General features: G+C 47.8%; 8 non-coding genes across 8 annotated transcripts; all 8 read right to left on the reverse strand.

Moving 5' to 3' along the window:
- Positions 1–2,554: 2,554 nt before the first annotated feature.
- Positions 2,555–2,626, reverse strand: trnaq-cug (transfer RNA glutamine (anticodon CUG)). The gene has a single exon. It is a non-coding gene; the product is annotated as a tRNA-Gln (tRNA).
- A 2,084-nt stretch (positions 2,627–4,710) lies between these two features.
- On the reverse strand, positions 4,711–4,792 carry trnal-cag (transfer RNA leucine (anticodon CAG)). The gene has a single exon. It is a non-coding gene; the product is annotated as a tRNA-Leu (tRNA).
- A 438-nt stretch (positions 4,793–5,230) lies between these two features.
- Positions 5,231–5,303, reverse strand: trnav-cac (transfer RNA valine (anticodon CAC)). The gene has a single exon. It is a non-coding gene; the product is annotated as a tRNA-Val (tRNA).
- Positions 5,304–7,477: 2,174 nt separating this feature from the next.
- trnav-aac (transfer RNA valine (anticodon AAC)) lies at positions 7,478–7,550 on the reverse strand. The gene has a single exon. It is a non-coding gene; the product is annotated as a tRNA-Val (tRNA).
- Positions 7,551–8,161: 611 nt separating this feature from the next.
- Positions 8,162–8,234, reverse strand: trnav-cac (transfer RNA valine (anticodon CAC)). The gene has a single exon. It is a non-coding gene; the product is annotated as a tRNA-Val (tRNA).
- Positions 8,235–10,514: 2,280 nt separating this feature from the next.
- On the reverse strand, positions 10,515–10,601 carry trnay-gua (transfer RNA tyrosine (anticodon GUA)). Its single transcript is given in 2 exon segments — positions 10,515–10,550; positions 10,565–10,601. It is a non-coding gene; the product is annotated as a tRNA-Tyr (tRNA).
- An 8,601-nt stretch (positions 10,602–19,202) lies between these two features.
- trnam-cau (transfer RNA methionine (anticodon CAU)) lies at positions 19,203–19,274 on the reverse strand. The gene has a single exon. It is a non-coding gene; the product is annotated as a tRNA-Met (tRNA).
- A 350-nt stretch (positions 19,275–19,624) lies between these two features.
- trnad-guc (transfer RNA aspartic acid (anticodon GUC)) lies at positions 19,625–19,696 on the reverse strand. Its single transcript has one exon. It is a non-coding gene; the product is annotated as a tRNA-Asp (tRNA).
- Between the last annotated feature and the right edge of the window lie 1,193 nt (positions 19,697–20,889).

Genomic DNA, 20,889 nt, shown 5'->3' on the forward strand with positions numbered 1-20,889 from the left:
GCCAGGACCAGCGGCATCCACCTGCAGGAGGATTTGGTGGTCCTTCTCCAACTGGACAACATCTGCCACAGTCCAGGGCGGTGGCAACTTCTGATTGGCCGGCCTATGCCGCATCTGCACAATCTGAAATATGTCAAAACAACTAGGCAGGAAGAGAAGGGGGCTTTTTGCAGCTGCGCCGTTCTAAGACGCGCTTAAAATGGTAGACCAACAGGGAGTATGATAATTAATCTCAAGTCTATAATTTATTGATATGTTTTATTCGTATTTCTGTCGTCAGTCGCTTCAGGATGACAGCAGTTCGCAGATAGCGCTTAAAGATGACCCTAACCGTTCGACCGAGGACCAACCCAAATTCTCCACTCAAAACCTGTCCAAATGTCAGTTTCCTGACCGGGAATCGAACGTTATGGCTGCACTCTGAGAGACTGTGTCACTTTGACGTACTCCAGCAAAGGAACCAAAATAGTTGTTAGACTGGACTTTCTCTGCCAACGCTGCTCCAGCAGGGGAATTAGCTCAAATGGTAAAGCGCTCGCTTAGCATGTGAAAGGTAGTGGGATCAATGCATTCTACATAATCTCTTTTGTTTTTTGTGATGAAATTTTCCCAAGTAGCGCTTGCTTAGCATGTGAGAGGTAGGGAGATCAATGCCCACAGTCTCCAAGGAGTTATTGGCCCTTTGTAGAAGAGAAGTTGGGATTGGATCTACATCCGACAAATACCTTAAACCAGAACAAAATTCTCAGCGATGACTGAACATCTTGCTCCTTCTGTTCCCTGAGAAACTAGGACAGCTGAGGAATTGATCAAACATCAGGAAGGCAACATCAATAACAACAAAACAAAAAATGATGTTCAGGGCATAAAAAAGCCCGATTAGCTCAGTCGGTAGAGAATGAGACTCTTAATCTCACTGTCGTTTGTTCGAGCCCCACATTGGGTGATTCGGCACTTTTATTGATACATCTTGAAGGTGATTATTCATTATATTGTTTTAATTTATTATACTCATCTCACAGTTTGTCTTGATACACCCACATGCCCGCATGGCTGCACTCTGAAAGGCAGAGACTGTGTCGCTTTGATGTACTCCAGCAAAGGAACCAAAATAGTTATGAGACTGGACCTTCCCTGCCAACAGCAGCGGAATTAGCTCAAATGGTAGAGCGCTCGCTTAGCATGTGAGAGGTTGCGGGATCAATGCCCACATTCTCCATAGTCTCTTCTGTTTTTTGTGATTAAATGTTCCAAGTACCGAACACTAATCTGGGCCCCAATCCCGATATCTAGGCCAAATACAGCCATAGGTATCACCCTAAACCCAGTCCTAACTGCATTCTCCAGTCTAGGACCTTGTCTTGTCTTGTTTTGGGATCAATGCCCGCAGTCTCCTAGGAGTTCTTTGCCTTTTGTAGAATAGATGTTGGGATTGGATCTACCCCTTAGCATTCGACAAATACCCCAAACCCGGGGAATTGCCTCAAATGGTAAAGTGCTTGCTTAGCATGCGAGAAGTAGCAGAATCCATACCCGCATTCTCCAAGGAATCCTTTGTATTTTGTAAAAGAGATGTCGGGATCGGAAATGAGTCCACGATCGATCCCTCAGCATCAGACAAATACCCCAAACCTAATCCTGGCCATGTTCTGTAGACTAGTCTCTTGTCATGGCATAATGAAGAATCCCAGTCCGTGATTTATTGTTCTCAAGTAGCGCTTCAAGGTGACCCCAACCATTCCACCGAGGCCGAAGACAAATCCTATCTCCAGGAAAAACCAATCCAGCCGCAGCAGTGAGAGCACTGAATCCTAGCCACTAGACCACCAGGGACTGCTTTTGGTCTGCACTCAGACCACAGGAGGAAGATAAAAGAGATTGGTTTCACATTTAAAACTTCTCCTCACTGCCTGAACAATGACTTGAACCCTGGACCCTCAGATTAAAAGTCTGATGCTCTACCAGCTTAGCTATCCAGGCCCTTGATAAACGAGGACAACTCAATGAAGACAAAATCTTCTGGCATACTGTACTTGTCCTTGCAGAGATGAAGAAGCCCCGGTCCCGAAATGTCCACCTCCAAGATGGACGGAGGTCTTAAACTGCCCACATGGACAAGCCAAATATCTTTTGGACAAAAAGAGTTCATGGTCAGACAAGACAAAGGTTGAGCCTGTCACCTCAACATGAAACGTTTGATCTGAGTGTCCGGGATTCAAGTCCCTGTTCAGGTACCAGGTCTGAGGTCCACTTGCAAACGCCTCCGTTTTGCCCTCAAAATACGAGGGCAACAGGACAATCCCTTGGTACTTTATGGAAACTACATGAGTAGCCTGGCTTTTAACTGGAACTGGAAAGACTTGTGGCCCTGCACACAAACCAAGTATCTTCTGATCAGCTGATCCTTGACATCAGCTGTCACAGACATTGGCGTCGTTTGGGGACCTCATCCTGATCCATGGTTACCACTGATTTGTAGAGTAAATCAATAAGTCATCATATTCTTACTGTTAAGGAAGACACAGTCCAAACACTCGATTGCTGCAGGGCAAGTCGGTTCCACCAAGACTTGAACTTGGATCACTGGATTCAGAGTCCAGAGTGCTAACCATTATACCATGGAACCCTTTGTTTTGGATGACTGGCACCTTCTGGCATAACAATGGAGGCATTGCAAACCAGGACACCAACTTTACTCTTTGATGAGCGCAAAGTATTTTGGGGTACAATCCAAGGGTCTTGTGCTCTTATGGAAATAGCTGTCCTTTTCCAACAGGAGTTGAGATGAAACGTATTCAAATAGACAAACTGCATTGGCAACTCATTCAGAATTTCTCGGTTTGCCAATTTCAGACTGTGTGACAAAGACTCAAGTCCAACTCCATTGACAGGGAAGGTGAGGTCCTTCAGAAAAGACGGTATTGCCATTCTTTCCAGACACAACATAAGCAAAAGGCTTGTCTTTCGAGACGGACTTGAACCAGCGACCTAAGGATGCCAGCTAGAACCACTACAGTCTTCCGCTCTTCCAACTGACCTATGGAAGGTCTTGTTGTTTTGGGGTGAGTGAGTACAGCCGGGCGTTCGACGATGTCTCATTGAGGTTCTCTAACGCGCTGTGGCTGGGAATGCCACTATGGACAGGATTTGGATTAGATAATCAAGTATTGTGGTGGAGAGTCTGAGGTGGAAAGTCTCAGGTGGAGACTTTCTGATCGAATTCAGAGGTCATCAGTTGGTCCCGAAAACTGTCTGGGCACTTTTTTCACGATGAAAGGTATGAAAACAGCCCTGCTGCATTGGCCAGGAATCAGATCCGGGTCTCCCACGCGGATCGATCGTGGATTCATTTCCGGTCCCAACATCTCTTCTACAAAAGGCAAAGAACTCCCAGGAGACTGCGGACATTGATCCCACAACAAGACAAGACAAGGTGCTAGACAGGAGAATGCTAGACAGGACAATGCTAGACAGGACTGGGTTTAGGGTGATACCTATAGCTGTATTTGGCCTCGATATCGGGATTGTGGCCCGGATTAGTGTTCGGTACTTGGGAACATTTAATCACAAAAAAGAAAAGTGCTTTTTGAGAATGCGGGCATTGATCCCGCTACCTCTCACATGCTAAGCAAGCGCTCTACCCTGCTGATGCATTGTTGGCAGAGAAGGTCCAGTCTCATTCCTATTTTGGTTCCTTTGCTGGAGTACGTCAACGCGACACAGTCTCTGCCTTTCTGACTGCAGCCACGATGCAGTCCCTGGTGCTCTAGTGGCGGATTTGGGTTGGTCCTTGGTCGAACAGTTCGGGTAATCTTGAAGCGCTATCTGTGAACTGCTGTCATCCTGAGGCGACTGAATAAAACATCAATAAATGATGGACTTGAGTTTCTGGTAAGTACTACACAACAAGATAAGGTGCTGGACTGGAGAAGGCAGTTAGGACTGGGTTTAGGGTTAGGCCTAAGGCTGTATTTGGCATAGAAATTGGTATTGGGGCTCAGATTATTGTTTGGTACATGGGAACAATAAATCACGGACTGGGTTTCTTCACTATTACATGACAAGAGACTGGTCTAGAGAACACGGCCAGGATTAGGTTTGGGGTATTTGTCTGATGCTGATGGATAGATCCTGAAATCAATTTTGTCATCTCTTCTACAAAAAACAGATTTTGGAAAAGGATTCCTTGGCGAATGCGGGTATCAATTCTGTAGGGTTACGATTCGGGTAGAGCAAACCCGTCTCACTAGAACAAGACCTCTCTCAATCTTTTTCTCCAAGTGCTCAGCTGTGTTGTACAATCTGACAGTCCTTTGATGCCAAGTCATTCCAGTCGTGGATAATGGACCTGACCAGGAAAATGCCAGCTGTGGGATTTCAACCAGTGATACAACTAATTTAACTAATTGATGTCCCTGCGAGAACAGCCACCTACATTCAGTGGACACTCAGCAGAGGAGGGGAAAAGATAGTTGGTCAAATTACAAGCCTAGCAAAGAGGGGCTTGTTTGTTCAATTCCTGCAGTCCTCTTCTGGTATTTCCATGACTCTGGTTTTCATACTTTTCATCCGAGGTCATGTTGAAGTACAAAGAATGTTTTCCGGAGAAACGCAAGACCCCAGGATGCAATAGGTCTGCTTTGTACACTTCTCAGCAGCGGTCATGTTGAAAAGCACCCCTGGTTTACGCCACTTCAAGATGCAAGAAGCTGTCAGAAGTGGGATTTGAACCCACGCCTCATTAGAGACTGCAACCTGAATGCAGCGCCTTTGACCGCTCGGCCATCCTGACCCTCCATGTCTTGCTCCTTCTGTCCCCTGAGAAACTAGGTCAGTTGTGGACTTGATCAAACATCAGGATGGCCACATCAATAAAAACAGAGCAAAAAATCATATATAAAGCAGAAAAAGGCCCGGTTAGCTCAGTCGGTAGAGCATGAGACTCTTAATCTCATGGTAGTTGGTTGGAGCCCCACATTGGGCGATTCAGCACTTTTATTGATACATCTGAAAGATATCTTTCATGTTGAAAATTGTTCAACACGCAGAAAACATTTCATTCCAAATACACAAAAACAAGTCTTTTGACCAAAGGCCTGGGGGCTCACTTCGTAGGGCATCAGACTTTTAATCTGAGGGTCAAGAGTTCAAGTCCCTTCAGAGATCAAGCACATATCCTTGTTCCCATTTGTCACCTTGTTTTTTTGTAAAAGAAGGACTTGGAAGGCCATGTTTCCACCCAGTTTCGAACTGGGGACCTTTTGCGTGTGAGGCAAACGTGACAACCACTATACTATGGAAACCCAAAGGAAGGGGCTCTTAAGGGGACTGGCAAAGTCACAAAGCAGTTGCCAAACAATGAAACATGACGATGTGTCCAGAGTGGGGGCAGATTGACAATTGTCCAAATTGACAAAGATTTCTCCTTTGTAGGGAAAATTGTTCCAGAAATAATGGGCTTTTCTTCAACAAAACAAGACATCACAATCACGGCTTGAAAGAAACACCTTAGCCACCCTCGGGCTCACATTGATATCTCTGTGGACTCAACTTGTGCCCTTGTAGTCAATGGTTTGGCTTGTAACCTCCTCTAACCTTGTCTGGGTGCATATAAGTACTAGCATAGAAGTGTTTCAAATGTACTTCTTCCCTGAGATCATATTTCTCCTCTCTTGTAGAGAAGTATTGGATGACATTTTTAGCTAATTGCTTATTTTTAGCCTTATGCATTGAGTTTCTGGTAAGTACTACACAACAAGATAAGGTGCTTGACTGGAGAAGGCAGTTAGGACTGGGTCTAGGGTTAGACCTAAGGCTTTTTTGGCATAGAAATCGGGACTTGGGATCAGATTAGTGTTTGGTACTTGGGAACAATAAATCACGGACTGGGTTTATTCACGATTGCATTACAAGAGACTCGTCTAGAGAACACGGCCAGGTGGACTCAACGTGTGCCCTTGAGGTCACTGGTTTGTCTTGTAACCTCATCTCTGGCCTTTTGAAGAATGAAGCCAGCCAATAAGCCTTTTCAAACTGTTTGCCAAGTCGCAACATGAACAGGGATTGTGCTGAATCCCAGGCTTGAATCAGGGACCTTCAGAACGTCAGTCTAACACTCTCCCAAGTGAGTATTTCAGCTTTTAAGGTGGCGTTCTGCTTTTTCAGTCATTTGCTAAAAGTGGGGGCAGTGGGAAGCTGTGTCTGTGCCACGTATGTTGCTGTGTACCTGGTCCAGTGTGTTCTCAACTTGGGTTGGAATGTCCCCATGCTGGTAACGGGTGGGGAATACAGTCCGTTGATGAGGATACAGAAAAGGTACAGAAAATGGAAGGTTTTCATTGGTTGACGTCCCCAGATATATAGTATAGTGGACAGTGTCACCCCCTGTCACGTGGAAAACTGGTGCACAATTCCCAGACATGGAGTTCCTGTTTTGTATGTCACAATGTGACATATAACCTTCAGTAGGGTTACGATTCGGGTAGAGCAAACCCGAAGACCTCTCTCAATCTTTTTCTCCAAGTGCTCAGCTGTGTTGTACAATCTGACAGTCCTTTGCTGCCAAGTCATTCCAGTCGTGGATAATGGACCTGACCAGGAAAATGCCAGCTGTGGGATTTCAACCAGTGATACAACTAATTTAACTAATTGATGTCCCTGTGAGAACAGCCACCTACATTCAGTGGACACTCAGCAGAGGAGGGGAAAAGATAGTTGGTCAAATTACAAGACTAGCAAAGAGGGGCTTGTTTGTTCAATTCCTGCAGTCCTCTTCTGGTATTTCCATGAATCTGGTTTTCATACTTTTCATCCGAGGTCATGTTGAAGTACAAAGAGTGTTTTCCGGAGAAACGCAAGACCCCAGGATGCAATAGGTCTGCTTTGTACACTTTTCAGCAGCGGTCATGTTGAAAAGCACCCCTGGTTTACTGGGTGACGCCACTTCAAGATGCAAGAAGCTGTCAGAAGTGGGATTCGAACCCACACCACATTAGAGACTGCAACCTGAATGCAGCGCCTTCGACCGCTCGGCCATCCTGCCCCTCCAGGTTTTGCTCCTTCTCTCCCCTGAGAAACTAGGTCAGTTGTGGAATTGATCAAACATCAGGATGGCCACATCAATAAAAACAGAACAAAAAATGATATCTAGAGCAGAAAAAGGCCCGGTTAGCTCAGTCAGTAGAGCATGAGACTCTTAATCTCATGGTAGTTGGTTGGAGCCCCACATTGGGTGATTCAGCACTTTTACATCTGACAGATATCTTTCATGTTGAAAATTGTTTAACATGCAGAAAACATTTCATTCCAAATACACAAAAACAAGTCCTTTGACCAAAGGCATGGGGGCTCACTTCGTAGGGCATCAGACTTTTAATCTGAGTGTCAAGAGTTCAAGTCCCTTCAGAGATCAAGCACATGTCCTTGTTCCTATTTGTCACCTTAACTTTTTTTTGTAAAAGAAGGACTTGAATGGCCATGTTTCCACCCAGTTTTGAACTGGGGACCTTTTGCGTGTTAGGCAAACGTGATAACCGCTACACTATGGAAACCTGAAGGAAGGGGCTTTTAAGGGGACTGAGCTCAATTTTATTCCACACATTAAAAATGTTACAAAAACAGGATTTTATTTTTCATTTAAAGAATACAGCCAGAGTCCGCCCGTTCCTCTCTCGGGCAAATAGAGAGATGCTGATGCATGCTTTTATTTCCAGTCGTATTGACTATTGCAATGCCCTGCTTTCTGGTCTTCCTAAAAGAAACATCACAAGTCTACAACTTTTACAGAACAACTTTTGCTGCATGTGTGCTGACGAGGACCAGAAGGCAGGCGCATATTACACCGCTTCTAAAATCACTGCATTGGCTCCCTGTATGTTTCAGGATCCATTTGAAGGTTCTCTTAATGGTTTTTAAATGCCTTGGGGGTTGTGGGCCTTCTTATTTTTTCTGAATTTCTTTTACGTTATGAACCCTCGCGGTCCATCAGGTCCTCCAACACCGACCTGTTATGTATTCCCAGCCCATCAGTCATCCGGGAAATATGGATTGTGTGTCCAAACTGGGGATGGATGCTCGTGTACACACCTTCAGACATCAAGCACATATCCTTGTTCCCATTTGTCATCTTGATTTTTTTGTAAAAGGAGGTCTTGGAAGGCCATGTTTCCACCCAGTTTCGAACTGGGGACCTTGTGCGTGTGAGGCAAACGTGATAACCACTACACTATGGAAACCTGAAGGATGGGGCTTTTAAGGGGACTGGTGAAGTCACAGAGCAGTTGCCAAACAATGAAACACGACGATGTGTCCAAAGTGGGGGCAGATTGACAATTGTCCAAATGGACAAAGATTTCTCCTTTGTAGGGAAAATTGTTCCAGAAATAATGGGCTTTTCTTCAACAAAACAAGACATCACAATCGCGGCTTGAAAGAAACACCTTAGCCACCCTCGGGGTCACTTTGATATCTTGGTGGACTCAACTTGTGCCCTTGGAGTCAATGGTTTGTAACCTCCTCTAACATTGTCTGGATGGCTGGATGTCTGGCCTTTTGAAGAATGAAGCTAAGGTCCTTTCAGCCAGCCAATAAGCCTTTTCAAACTATTTGCCAAGTCACAACATAAACAGGGATTTTTCTGAAAACCGGTCTTGAACCAGGGACCTTTAGAACTTCAGTCTAACGTTCTCCTAAGTGAGTATTTCAGCTTCTAAGGTGGTGTTCTGCTTTTTCAGTCGTGGGTAAAAGTGGGGGCAGGGTGAAGCTGTGTCTGTGCCACGTGTGTTGCTGTGTACCTGGTCCAGTGTGTTCTCAACTTGGGTTGGAATGTCCCCATGCCGGTAACGGGTGGGGAATACAGTCCGTTGATGAGGATAAGAGCTACAGAAAATCGGAAGGATTTCACTGGTTGAAGTCTCCAGCTACCATAAAAACGGTCATGGGCCACAAGCCTGTTCTGAATTCCGCTTTGGCCAATCGACACTACATCAACTCAGCAGCAGTCCTTGTTAGTATAGTGGCCAGTATCTCCGCCTGTCACATGGAAGATTACGCGGTTCGATTCCCAGACGTGGAGTTCCTGTTTTGTGTGTCACGTTGAACCTTGAGCAGGGTTGCGGTTGCAACAACCAGTCCGGGAGAACAAGACCTCTATTCATCTTCTTCTCCAAGTGCTCAGCTGTGTTGTACAATCTGACAGTCCTTTGCTACCAAATCATTCCAGTCATGGATAATGGAGCTGACAAGGAAAATGACAGCTGTGGGATTTCAACCAGTGGCTCCTGAGCGAAAGGAGCCTTAATCTGGTGCTTCAGACCACTCATCCACCCAACCCAAAACGGTGCCCTGATCAGGAAAAAACTGTGACCTTGTGAGGTTCGCTGACAACGGAGGACACTGAAATGGAGCCGCACAAAGGAGGGTACCTGCACTGTTTACGTGTCCGTCGAGCAGGTAGACTGGGATTCGATTGGCGGACTTGGAATTGTTTTCATGTGCAGTGACAGCAGTTCACAGACAGCGCTGAAAGATGACCCGAACCGTTCGGCCGAGGACCAAGACAAATCCTATCTCCAGTCAAAACCTAACCAAATGTCAGTTCCCTGACCGGGAATCGAACAACGGCCGCGGTGGTGAGAGCACCAAGTCCCAGCCACTAGACAACCAGGGACTGCATCATGTCTGCACTCTGAAAGGCAGAGACTGTGTCGCTTTGACGTACTCCAGCAAAGGAACCAAAATAGTTCTGAGACTGGACCTTCTCTGCCAACATTGCAGCAGCAGGGGAATTACCTCAGATAGTAGAGCGCTTCCCTTAAATGTTAGACCCGAACCTCTTTTGTTTTGCTAATGTGGTCTGTTTTCTTATCCCCGCAAATGTCCAAATGCACAATGTTTTTGCCTTTGTCGAGAGCATTGTAGTACATATGACATTTATGCTACATATGACATCAGAAATGATGGATAGCAGGGGAATTAGCTCAAATGGTAGAGCGCTCGCTTAGCATGTGAGAGGTAGCGGGATCAACGCCCGCATTCTCCATAAACTCCTTTGTTTTTTGATGAAATGTTCCCAAGTAGCGAATACTAATCCGGGCCCCAATCCCGATATCTAGGCCAAATACAGCCATAGGTATCACCCTAAACTGGATTCAGAGTCCAGAGTGCTAACCATGGAACCCTTTGTTTTGGATGTGACTGGCACCTTCTGGCGTAACAATGGAGGCTTTGCAAACCAGGACAACAACTTTACTCTCTGATGAGCGCAAAGTATTTTCGGGTACAATCCAGGGGTCTTGTGCTCTCATGGAAATGGCTGTTCTTTTCCAACAGGAGTTGAGATGAAACGTATTCAAATAGACACTCAAATGATCACTCAATCAGAATTACTCCGTTTGCCAATTTCAGACTGCGTGACAAAGACTCAAGTCCAACTCCATTGACAGGGAAGCGGAGGTCCTTCAGACAAGACGGTATTGCCATTCTTTGCCGGCAGACATGACACAAGAAACAGCTTGTCCTTCGAGCCGGACTTGAACCAGCGACCTAAGGATGCCAGCTTGAACCACTACAGTCCTCCGCTCTTCCAACTGAGCTATCGAAGGTCTTGTTGCTTTGGTGCGAATGAGTACAGCCAAGCGTTTGACAGCGTCTTCACTGTGTACTGCTTTCCTTTCCTGAGACGCCGGATCCAGAATCTCTTCGAAGCCGTCCGGAAGTCCTTCTCCATGGCTTCTCCAAACTCCTCCCATGTCAGAGTTTTTGGCTCAGCGAATGCCAAAGCCGCGGACCGCTTGGCCTGTCGGTTCCTGTCAGCTGAAGTCCCATGAGCCAAAAAGGCCCAATAGAACTCCTTCAGCTTGACGGCATCCCTCACCAATGGTATCCACCAACGGGTTCTAGGATTACCGCCACGACAGGCCCTGACCACCTTAGGGCCACTGCCGCCTCGACAATGGAGGCACAGAACATCCCTGCCTCCCTCTGGATCTTGCAGGTCACTGGGAAGATATTCGGCTCGAAGGACCATTTGGTCCCGAACATGAAACTTTTGATCTGAGTGTCCCGGATTCAAGTCCCTGTTCAGGTGACCAGGTCTGAGCTCCTCTTGCAAACGCCTCCTTTGCCCTCAAAATACAAGGACAACAGGACAATACCTTGGTACTTTATGGAAACTACATGAGGAGCCGGGCTTTTAACTGGAACTGGAAAGACTTGCGGCCCCGCACTGTCAGAAGTGGGATTTGAACCCACGCCTCATTAGAGACTGCAACCTGAATGCAGCGCCTTCGACCGGTTAGCTCAGTCGGTAGAGCATGAGACTCTTAATCTCATGGTAGTTGGTTGGAGCCCCACATTGGGCGATTCAGCACTTTTATTGATACATCTGAAAGATATCTTTCCTGTTGAAAACTGTTTAACATGCAGAAAACATTTCATTCCAAATACACAAAAACAAGTCTTTTGACCAAAGGCCTGGGGGCTCACTTCGTAGGGCATCAGACTTTAAATCTGAGTGTCAAGAGTTCAAGTCCCTTCAGAGATCAAGCACAAGTCCTTGTTCCTATTTGTCACCTTAACTTTTTTGTAAAAGAAGGACTTGAATGGCCATGTTTCCACCCAGTTTCGAACTGGGGACCTTTTGCGTGTTAGGCATACGTGATAACCGCTACACTATTGTTAGGGTTAAACCCAAAACATTATCACCCACTGTGAAAGAAGACACAAAGACGTGAGATATAGGCTTGCAAGGAGAGTGATCAGAGACTGTTCAGTAACATTCATCCAACCTACTCTGAAAACAGTCTCTGCTCTCCTTCTTTTTATTAATTAGAGTTTAGGTGTGCCCTATTACATAGGTCTCAATCGTCTAAGGGAGGGGGAACAGTTCACACGGTTGAGACTGGTTTCAACATCAAGCATATTTTGAGAAAGCAAAGACAGATAGGAGACATCAAGCTTATTTTGAGAAAGCAGAATGTCTCAAGGAGACATCCTGTTATTGAGTGTCTAAAGGAATGTGATGAGTTGTGCAAACGTGTGATCTATGTGCATGTAATAGTTACTTGGATAATATGAAGTAAGCTTATTGAATGTGCTTTATTCCAACAATATGTGTTTCAAAAACATTGTGCATTTGGACATTTGCGGGGCTAAGAAAACAGACCACATTAGCAAAACAAAAGAGGTTCGGGTCTAACATTTAAGGGAAGCGCTCTACTATCTGAGGTAATTCCCCTGCTGCTGCAACGTTGGCAGAGAAGGTCCAGTCACAGAACTATTTTGGTTCCTTTGCTGGAGTACGTCAAAGTGACACTGTCTCTGCCTTGCTGAGTGCAGACATAAGGCAGTTCCTGGTGGTCTAGTGGCTAGGATTCGGCGCTCTCACCGCCCAGTCCTGTAAGGTTTCAATAAGTTTCTACTTCTGACAGAAATGTGCAAATACTCAAGTGTTGTCCACCTTAACTGTCAGGTGGTCCGTTCTCTTACGTTTCAGGTGTCATTCTGAGTTCTACCCTTTTGCAGGAAAAAGAGCCTTTGTACTTTTTCACATGAACTCTAAAGAAAGGTACAAGCTGATATAAACTGCATTGGCTGGGAATTGGACCCGGGCCTCCCTCTTGGCAAGCGAGAATTCTACCACTGAACCACCAATGCCACATGGGTTTGTACTGTCGGAGAAAAGTGGCTGAGCCTATGCAAAGTGGCGCTGAATGACAAAACATCACAATGTCATACTCTTTGGATTCAAGCACCTTCTGGCGTAACGGGATCCACAACAATCATGTCAGGTGTGGATGCACCGTAGACTCGTTTTTGAAGGGCAAGTGACAAAAAGAGGTACGTGGCTCAAAATTCAGCTGCCAAAGTTTCACGGACCAAGCACCCAGGTACTGCTGGGATTTGAACCCAGGATCTCTTGTTTATTAGACAGGCACTTTCACCAGCTAAGCCATAGTGCCAGCTGAGCATGTCAACCTGGCAATGCTGCCTTTACTCTTCTAGACAGTAACTGCTTGCAACGTTGAGACAACGCCATTTGTCGTGTGTCATTCGGTCAGCAGGTGGGGAATCCCGTATATATTTGGCACCGATACAAAGGGTTTACCTATTGGGAAGAATGCAAGGGCTCTCCAAAAGAGTCCAACATAAGTGTCACACGAGGGTCTGGAAATGGTCCCTGGGACTGACACAAATAACTAGGTTGTTAATCTGGACTAACATAACATAATACCCACATGGGAAACAAAACGCAGAGTGTGTGAATGCCTTTTAAAAAGTGGCCTCTGGAGGGTCAGGGTGGCCGAGTGGTCGAAGGCACTGCCTTCAGATTGCAGTCTCGAATGAGGCGTGGGTTCGAATCCCACTAGTGACAGCTTCTTGCATCTTGAAGTGGCGTCACCCTTCATTCTAGAGTGGCCGAGGCTGTTACTCCTGGGCAGTAAACCAGGGGTGCTTTTCAAAATGTCTGCTGCTGAAAAGTGTACAAAGAAGACCTATTGTATCCCGGGGTCTTGCATTTCTCCTGAAAACAGGCTTTGTATCTCAACATGACCTCTGATAAAAAAAAAGTATGGAAATACCAGTAGAGGACTGCTGGAATTGGAACCAATGAGCCCCTCTTTGCTAGGCATGTAATTTGACCAACTAAAGCATCGTGCCTGTGAAGCATGCAAACTTGACTTGAATGGTGCCTTTAGTAGAAAAGGAAATCCTGTGCATCTGGCACAGACACAAAAACAGTTCACCAATGGGGAAACATGTTCATACAAGGGAGGGAGACCAAAGTGTCAATTGTCACCAGCGAAACACCCTCGAGAGGTAAACAAAACAGCATGTCAAAGCAGAGCGTCAACAATCCTCTCAGTCACCAAGACTGCAAGGAGCAGATCAATGGGGGCAGTGGACCCCATTATCCTCTACCCAAAATTTAGACCACGAGTGCAGAGAATGCGGACCGTGAAGGAACAACAAAAGCCCCCGTCGACAACACCCTGCCCCTCATAACCCCCCGGCCCCATAACTAACAGCGCAGAACCCAGTGAACTGCGAAACACCCCCATCAAGGCAACCAACCGACCAGGTAAAGGTAAAGAAAACAGCATGGCACGGAGAATGCGGTCTGTTAAGGATGAGTTAGTCGATTTTAGCTGGAAACATTTGATGCAATGGTGTCCTGTGGTCGATTAGCTCAGTTGGTCAGAGCGTGGTGCTAATAAAGCCACGGTCATGGGTTCATTGGAGGAAGGAAAGAAATCAGGGCACAAACACCAGTCATGTTCTCGGTCGGTAACCTATCACTCACGTCGGGTCCACCGCACCACTACCAGAGGTCAGCCCTGAGGAGCGACCAGAAGAAGGCATCCACCAGTAAGGTAGAATTACACTAAGATATATTAATGCCGGGTTGTACAAATCGGGAACCTGTGGACATAAATTTACCGTTCGCCACTGTGCTGCTGAATATAAGCTTACCTTTGACATCTGTAACCTCGGGGTGCGCGAATGGCCTACAATTAGCCAATAAAACAAAGGATTCCTTGTAGAATTTAGGCAATCGATCCCGCTACCTCTCACATGCAAAGCAAGCGCTATACCATTTGAGCTAATTCCCCTGCTTTTCCTGAATTGGCAGAGAAGGTCCAGTCTCAGAACTATATTGGTTCTTGAATTAACTCAGAGCAAATGACTACTGGATCGTGGGAGGGAGCAAAGCAGTGGCTCAACATATTTGACAGTGCATCCCATGCCGGAAAGCTCGATGAGCCACAGATGAACAAAAGATGGCTGACTTACCTCAAGACCACATTGAGCCTTCTCCACCAATTACCTATGGTGGCATGGATTGTTTTGGCCCCTTTCCCACAAAACAAGGGCGTAAAGAACAAAAACAGTACAGTCTACTATTCACTTGTCTATGTTCTGGAGGTGTTCACATAGAGATGCTGGAGGACTTGACCACTGACTCATTCATCAATGCCCCAAGATGCTGCATTGCCATCAGAGGTGCTGTTTGGCACATCCGATCAAATCAGGGAACATACTTAGTTTGAACTAAAAATGAAATGGAAAAGTCTCTAAAGGGAATAAACACAGAAAGAGTAACAGAATACCTGGCAGACAAGCAATGCAACTTTGTCATAAATGCAAGCCATATGGGAGGTGTTTGGGAGCGCCAGATCAGAACCATCAAAAGCGTGCTCATTTCAGTCCTAGCAAACAGTGCTGGCAGGTTGAGTGACAGTTCCTTGAGAACCTTTCTTTAGGAAGCCATGTCTGTTGTGAATAATCACCCTCTTACTGTGGACAATGTAAACAACCCATGTGTCTGGAACCACTGACACCTAACCACCTGATTACCATGTAGTCATTTACTCCCATGCCACCACGTGTTTCCAAAATGGCACTGCGGACGGCTGCCTTGGTGTGTTGGTCCTCCAGCACCTGGACTCCGCAGGAACCTATGCTAGGATCCTGTTTGTGGACTTCAGCTCCGCCTTCAACACCATCCTCCCAACTCTGCTCCAGGAGAAGTTCTCCCAGCTGTGCGTGCCTGACTCCACCTGCAGGTGGATTACAGACTTCCTGTCTGACAGGAAACAGTGCGTGAAGCTGAGAAAACACATCTCAGATACAAAAACCGTCAGCACCTGATCCCCTCAGGGCTGCGTTCTTTCTCCTTTGCTCTTCTCCATGTACACAAACAGTTGCACCTCCAGTCACCAGTCTGTCAAGCTCCCGAAGTCTGCGGACGACACCACCCTCATCGGACTCATCTCTGACGCCGACAAGTTTGCCTACAGGTGAGAGGTTGACCATCTGGTGACTTGGTGCAACCTGAACAATCTGGAGCTCAACGACCTAAAAACAGTGGTGATGGTTGTGGACAACAGGAAGAACTCAGCCTCTCCTGTCCCCATCACCCTCTGTGAGTCTACGATTGACATTGTGGAGTCCTTCCGCATCCTGGGTACCATCATCTCCCAGGACCTCCAGTGGGAGCCGAACATCAGCTCCCTCATCAAGAAGGCACAGCAGAGGATGTACTTCCTACGTTCCTATGGCAGCTGAAGAAATTCATCCTGCCAAAGACAATGTTGGTGCACTTCTACAGCTCCATCATTGAGTCCATCCTCACCTCCTGCAATCTCCCGTCCCTCCAGGATCTGTACGCCCCCAGGACCCTAAGGCGTGCAGAAAAGGATTGTGGCCGATCCTTCTCAACCCGGACACAGTCTCTTTGAGAGGAGGCTGCGGCCCATCAGGACCAAAACCTCAGGCCACAAGAACAGTTTCTTCCCGTCTGCTGTCAGCCTCATCAACAAGTCCCGGAACCCCCCCCTCCGACACTGTTCACACCCCACCTCTGCCTCATCCTGCCACTTTGACACTCTATATGCGTTAAATTAACGCTCAGTTTGGACTCTTAGGAAAAACAATCAGACTGCAGTTCCGGAACAAGAGTAGAGCTCAGAGTAGAGCCGCTTCTCCTTCACATTGAGAGGAGTCAGTTGAGGTGGCTCGGGCATCTAGTCCGAATGCCTCACGAACGCCTCCCTGGTGAGGTGTTCCGGGCATACCCAGCCGGGAAAAGGCCCCGGGGCAGACCTAGGACACGCTGGAGGGATTATGTCTCACAGCTGGCCTGGGAACACCTTGGTGTCCTCCCGGTGGAGATGGAGGAGGTGGCCGGGGACCGGGAAATCTAGGCTTCCCTACTAAGACTGCTGCCCCCCGCGACCTGGACCTGGATAAGCGGAGGAAAATGGATGGACGGATGGATGGATGGATGGACTTGTATACTAAAATGAGATGGAGATAATTAGTTTTTTTTTTTTTTTTACCCCGGACACAGTCTCTTTGAGAGGAGGCTGCGGTCCATCAGGACCAAAACCTCACGCCACAACAGTTTCTTCCCGTCTGCTGTCAGCCTCATCAACAAGTCCCGGAACCCCCCCCCCCCCCCCCCCCCCCCCCCCCCCGACACTGTTCACACCCCACCTCTGCCTCATCCTGCCACTTTGACACTCTATATGCGTTAAATTAACGCTCAGTTTGGACTCTTAGGAAAAACAATCAGACTGCAGTTCCGGAACAACAAACAAAAAACAGACCGTGTACATATATTTATACTGTATACTGTATATTTTGTATTTTCACTTTTTAATAGATGTGTCTGCACCTACTTCACCAAAACAAATCCCCAGTCGAGGTCAGCAGGCCCCGTCTCCACTGTAAACAGTGTGGACTGGGCAATGCTTCCCTTTTCGGAGGGTCCGGACAGTTTGCCAGAACCCCTTCGAGGCCGACCAAAAGTCGTGCTCCATGGCCTCACCGAATTCTTCCCACACCCGAGTTTTTGCCTCGACAACCGCCGAAGCCGCGAACCGTTTGGCCTGACAGTACCTGTCAGCTGCTTCCGGAGTCCCACAAGCCATCAACGCTCGATAGTACTCCTTCTTCAGCTTGATGGCGGCCCTGACCTCTGGTGTCCACCATCGGGTTCGGGGCCTGCCGCCACGACTGGCACCGACCGCCTTGCGGCCGCAGCTCCGGTCAGCCGCCTCAGCAATGGAGGCACGGAATATGGCCCATTCGGACTCAATATCCCGGTCCTCCCCCGGGATGCAGGCGAAGCTCTGCCAGAGGTGAGAGTTGAAGACTCGACAAACGGGAGACTCTGCCAGACGTTCCCAGCACACCCTCACTACTCGTTTGGGTCTACCAGGTCTGTCCAGCATCCTCCCCCGCCATCTAATCCAACTCATCACCAGGTGGTGATCAGTTGACAGCTCAGCCCCTCTCTTCACCCGCCTGTCCAGAACATGCGGACGCAGGTCTGATGACACGACTGCAAAGTCGATCATAGACCTGCAGCCAAGGGTGTCCTGGTGCCAAGTGCACTTATGGACATCCCAGAATTTCTAGGCGCAGCCAAGGTGTTGAGGGAATCTGTTTCAGGGGCCTTAGAATCTCATCTCTGCTATTTGCAGATGATGTGGTTCTTATGGCCTCTACGGGCTGTGACCTTCAGCGCTTACTGGAACGGTTTGCATCTGAGTGCGAAGCGTCTGGGATGAGACTCAGTACCTCCAAATCAGAGGCCGTGGTTCTCAGTCGTAAAAGGGTGGAGTGCTCCCTCCGGGTCGGGAATGAGGTCCTACTCCAGGTGGAGGAGTTTAGGTATCTTAGGTATGGTCACGAGTGAGGGAAAGTGGGAGCGTGAGGTCGACAGACGGATCGGCGCAGCCTCGGCAGTAATGCGGTCGCTGTAACGGACCGTCGTGGTTAAAAAAGCTTTCAATTTACCGGTCGATCTATGTTCCCACCCTCACCTATGGTCATGAGCTTTGGGTCATGACCGAAAGAATGACATCTCGGATACAGGCGGCTGAAATGAGTTTCCTCCGTAGGGTAGCTGGACTCACCCTAAGAGATAGGGTGAGGAGCTCAGTCATCCGGGAGCGCTCAGAGTAGAGCCGCTTCTCCTTCACATCGAGAGGAGTCAGTTGAGGTGGCTCGGGCATCTAGTCCGGATGCCTCACGGACGCCTCCCTGGTGAGGTGTTCCGGGCATACCCAGCCGGGAAAAGGCCCCGGGGCAGACCTAGGACACGCTGGAGGGATTATGTCTCACAGCTGGCCTGGGAACACCTTGGTGTCCTCCCGGTGGAGATGGAGGAGGTGGCCGGGGACCGGGAAATCTAGGCTTCCCTACTAAGACTGCTGCCCCCCGCGACCTGGACCTGGATAAGCGGAGGAAAATGGATGGACGGATGGATGGATGGATGGACTTGTATACTAAAATGAGATGGAGATAATTGCAATATTTGTCGGAATAGTTCTGGAACAAATGGTGGAAGGAGTATCTGACCAACACTGCTCTGAGACAAAGATGGCATACGCCAAGAAGAAACATGCAAGTTGGAGATGTGGTGATCGTCAAAGAGGAGGAGGTTCCCCGAAACGAATGGAAACTGGCTGGGATTTTTCAAGTCCATAAGAGTGACAATGGACTAGTGAGGACAGTTACGGTGTTTCACGATGCTTCAATGTCCCGCAATGGCGTGTGAATGCACTCAAGAGCAATAAATGCATCGAGAACAGCAGTAAAGGAAGCGTGAACTCTTTACTGGACCAGGTCAGCTAAGTAACAAAGACCATACATCTGCAAGCTCTTCAAAGGACACATAAAGAGTACAGCCATAGCAGAGGATGGTTTCGATCCATCGACCTCTGGGTTATGGGCCCAGCACGCTACCGCTGCGCCACTCTGCTGCTGACATCTGTACAAGTACCCAGCGTTGTGCTGCTCCTTTTGAGTGTCCTCTGTTGTCAGTGAACCTCACAAGGTCACAGTTTTTTTTCCTGATCAGGGCACCGTTTTAGGTTGGGTGGATGAGTGATCGAAAGCGCCAGATTAAGGTTCCTTACGCTCAGGAGGCACTGGTTGAAATCCCACGGCTGGCATTTTCCTGGTCAGCTCCATTATCAACGACTGGAATGATTTGGCAGCAAAAGACTGTCAGATTGTACAAGACACCTGAACACCTTGAGAAGAAGATTAAGAGAGGTTTTGTTCTAATGAGAAGGTTTGTTTGTTGACATTGTGACATACAAAAGAGGTACTCCCCGTCGGGGAATCGAACCCCGGTCTTCCGCGTGACAGGCGGAGATACTGTCCACTATACTAACGAGGACTGCTGCTGCGATGATGTGGTGTCGATTGGCCAAAGGGGAATTCAGAACAGGCTCGTGGCCCATGACCGTTTTTATGGTAGCTGGAGACTTTAACCACTGAAATCCATCCCGCTTATCCTCATCAACAGACTGTATTCCCCACCCGTTACCAGCATGGGGACATTCCAACCCAAGATGAGAACACACTGGACCAGGGACACAGCAACATAGTAGGTGGCACAGACACAGCTTCACATTGCCCCCACTTTTAGACCCGACTGAAAAAAGACTCTCTTGCTTGGTGCTAACATGATGACCATTAGCATGTTAGCATTTAAGCTAATTTACTCATGTCTCAAGGCAAATAGACACATGGCATGATGTGGGGACACTATGGGACTGCCTTAACACTTTTGGATCTTGAGGCTCTCTTGCTAGTTTTTTTTTTTTACCCCGGACACAGTCTCTTTGAGAGGAGGCTGCGGTCCATCAGGACCAAAACCTCACGCCACAAGAACAGTTTCTTCCCGTCTGCTGTCAGCCTCATCAACAAGTCCCGGAACCCCCCCCCCCCCCCCCCCCCCCCCCGACACTGTTCACACCCCACCTCTGCCTCATCCTGCCACTTTGACACTCTATATGCGTTAAATTAACGCTCAGTTTGGACTCTTAGGAAAAACAATCAGACTGCAGTTCCGGAACAACAAACAAAAAACAGACCGTGTACATATATTTATACTGTATACTGTATATTTTGTATTTTCACTTTTTAATAGATGTGTCTGCACCTACTTCACCAAAACAAATCCCCAGTCGAGGTCAGCAGGCCCCGTCTCCACTGTAAACAGTGTGGACTGGGCAATGCTTCCCTTTTCGGAGGGTCCGGACGGTTTGCCAGAACCCCTTCGAGGCCGACCAAAAGTCGTGCTCCATGGCCTCACCGAATTCTTCCCACACCCGAGTTTTTGCCTCGACAACCGCCGAAGCCGCGAACCGTTTGGCCTGACAGTACCTGTCAGCTGCTTCCGGAGTCCCACAAGCCATCAACGCTCGATAGGACTCCTTCTTCAGCTTGATGGCGGCCCTGACCTCTGGTGTCCACCATCGGGTTCGGGGCCTGCCGCCACGACTGGCACCGACCGCCTTGCAGCCGCAGCTCCGGTCAGCCGCCTCAGCAATGGAGGCACGGAATATGGCCCATTCGGACTCAATA

This window comes from Doryrhamphus excisus, chromosome 3 (genome assembly GCF_030265055.1).
Source record: "Doryrhamphus excisus isolate RoL2022-K1 chromosome 3, RoL_Dexc_1.0, whole genome shotgun sequence".
Taxonomy (NCBI): Eukaryota; Metazoa; Chordata; class Actinopteri; order Syngnathiformes; family Syngnathidae; genus Doryrhamphus; species Doryrhamphus excisus.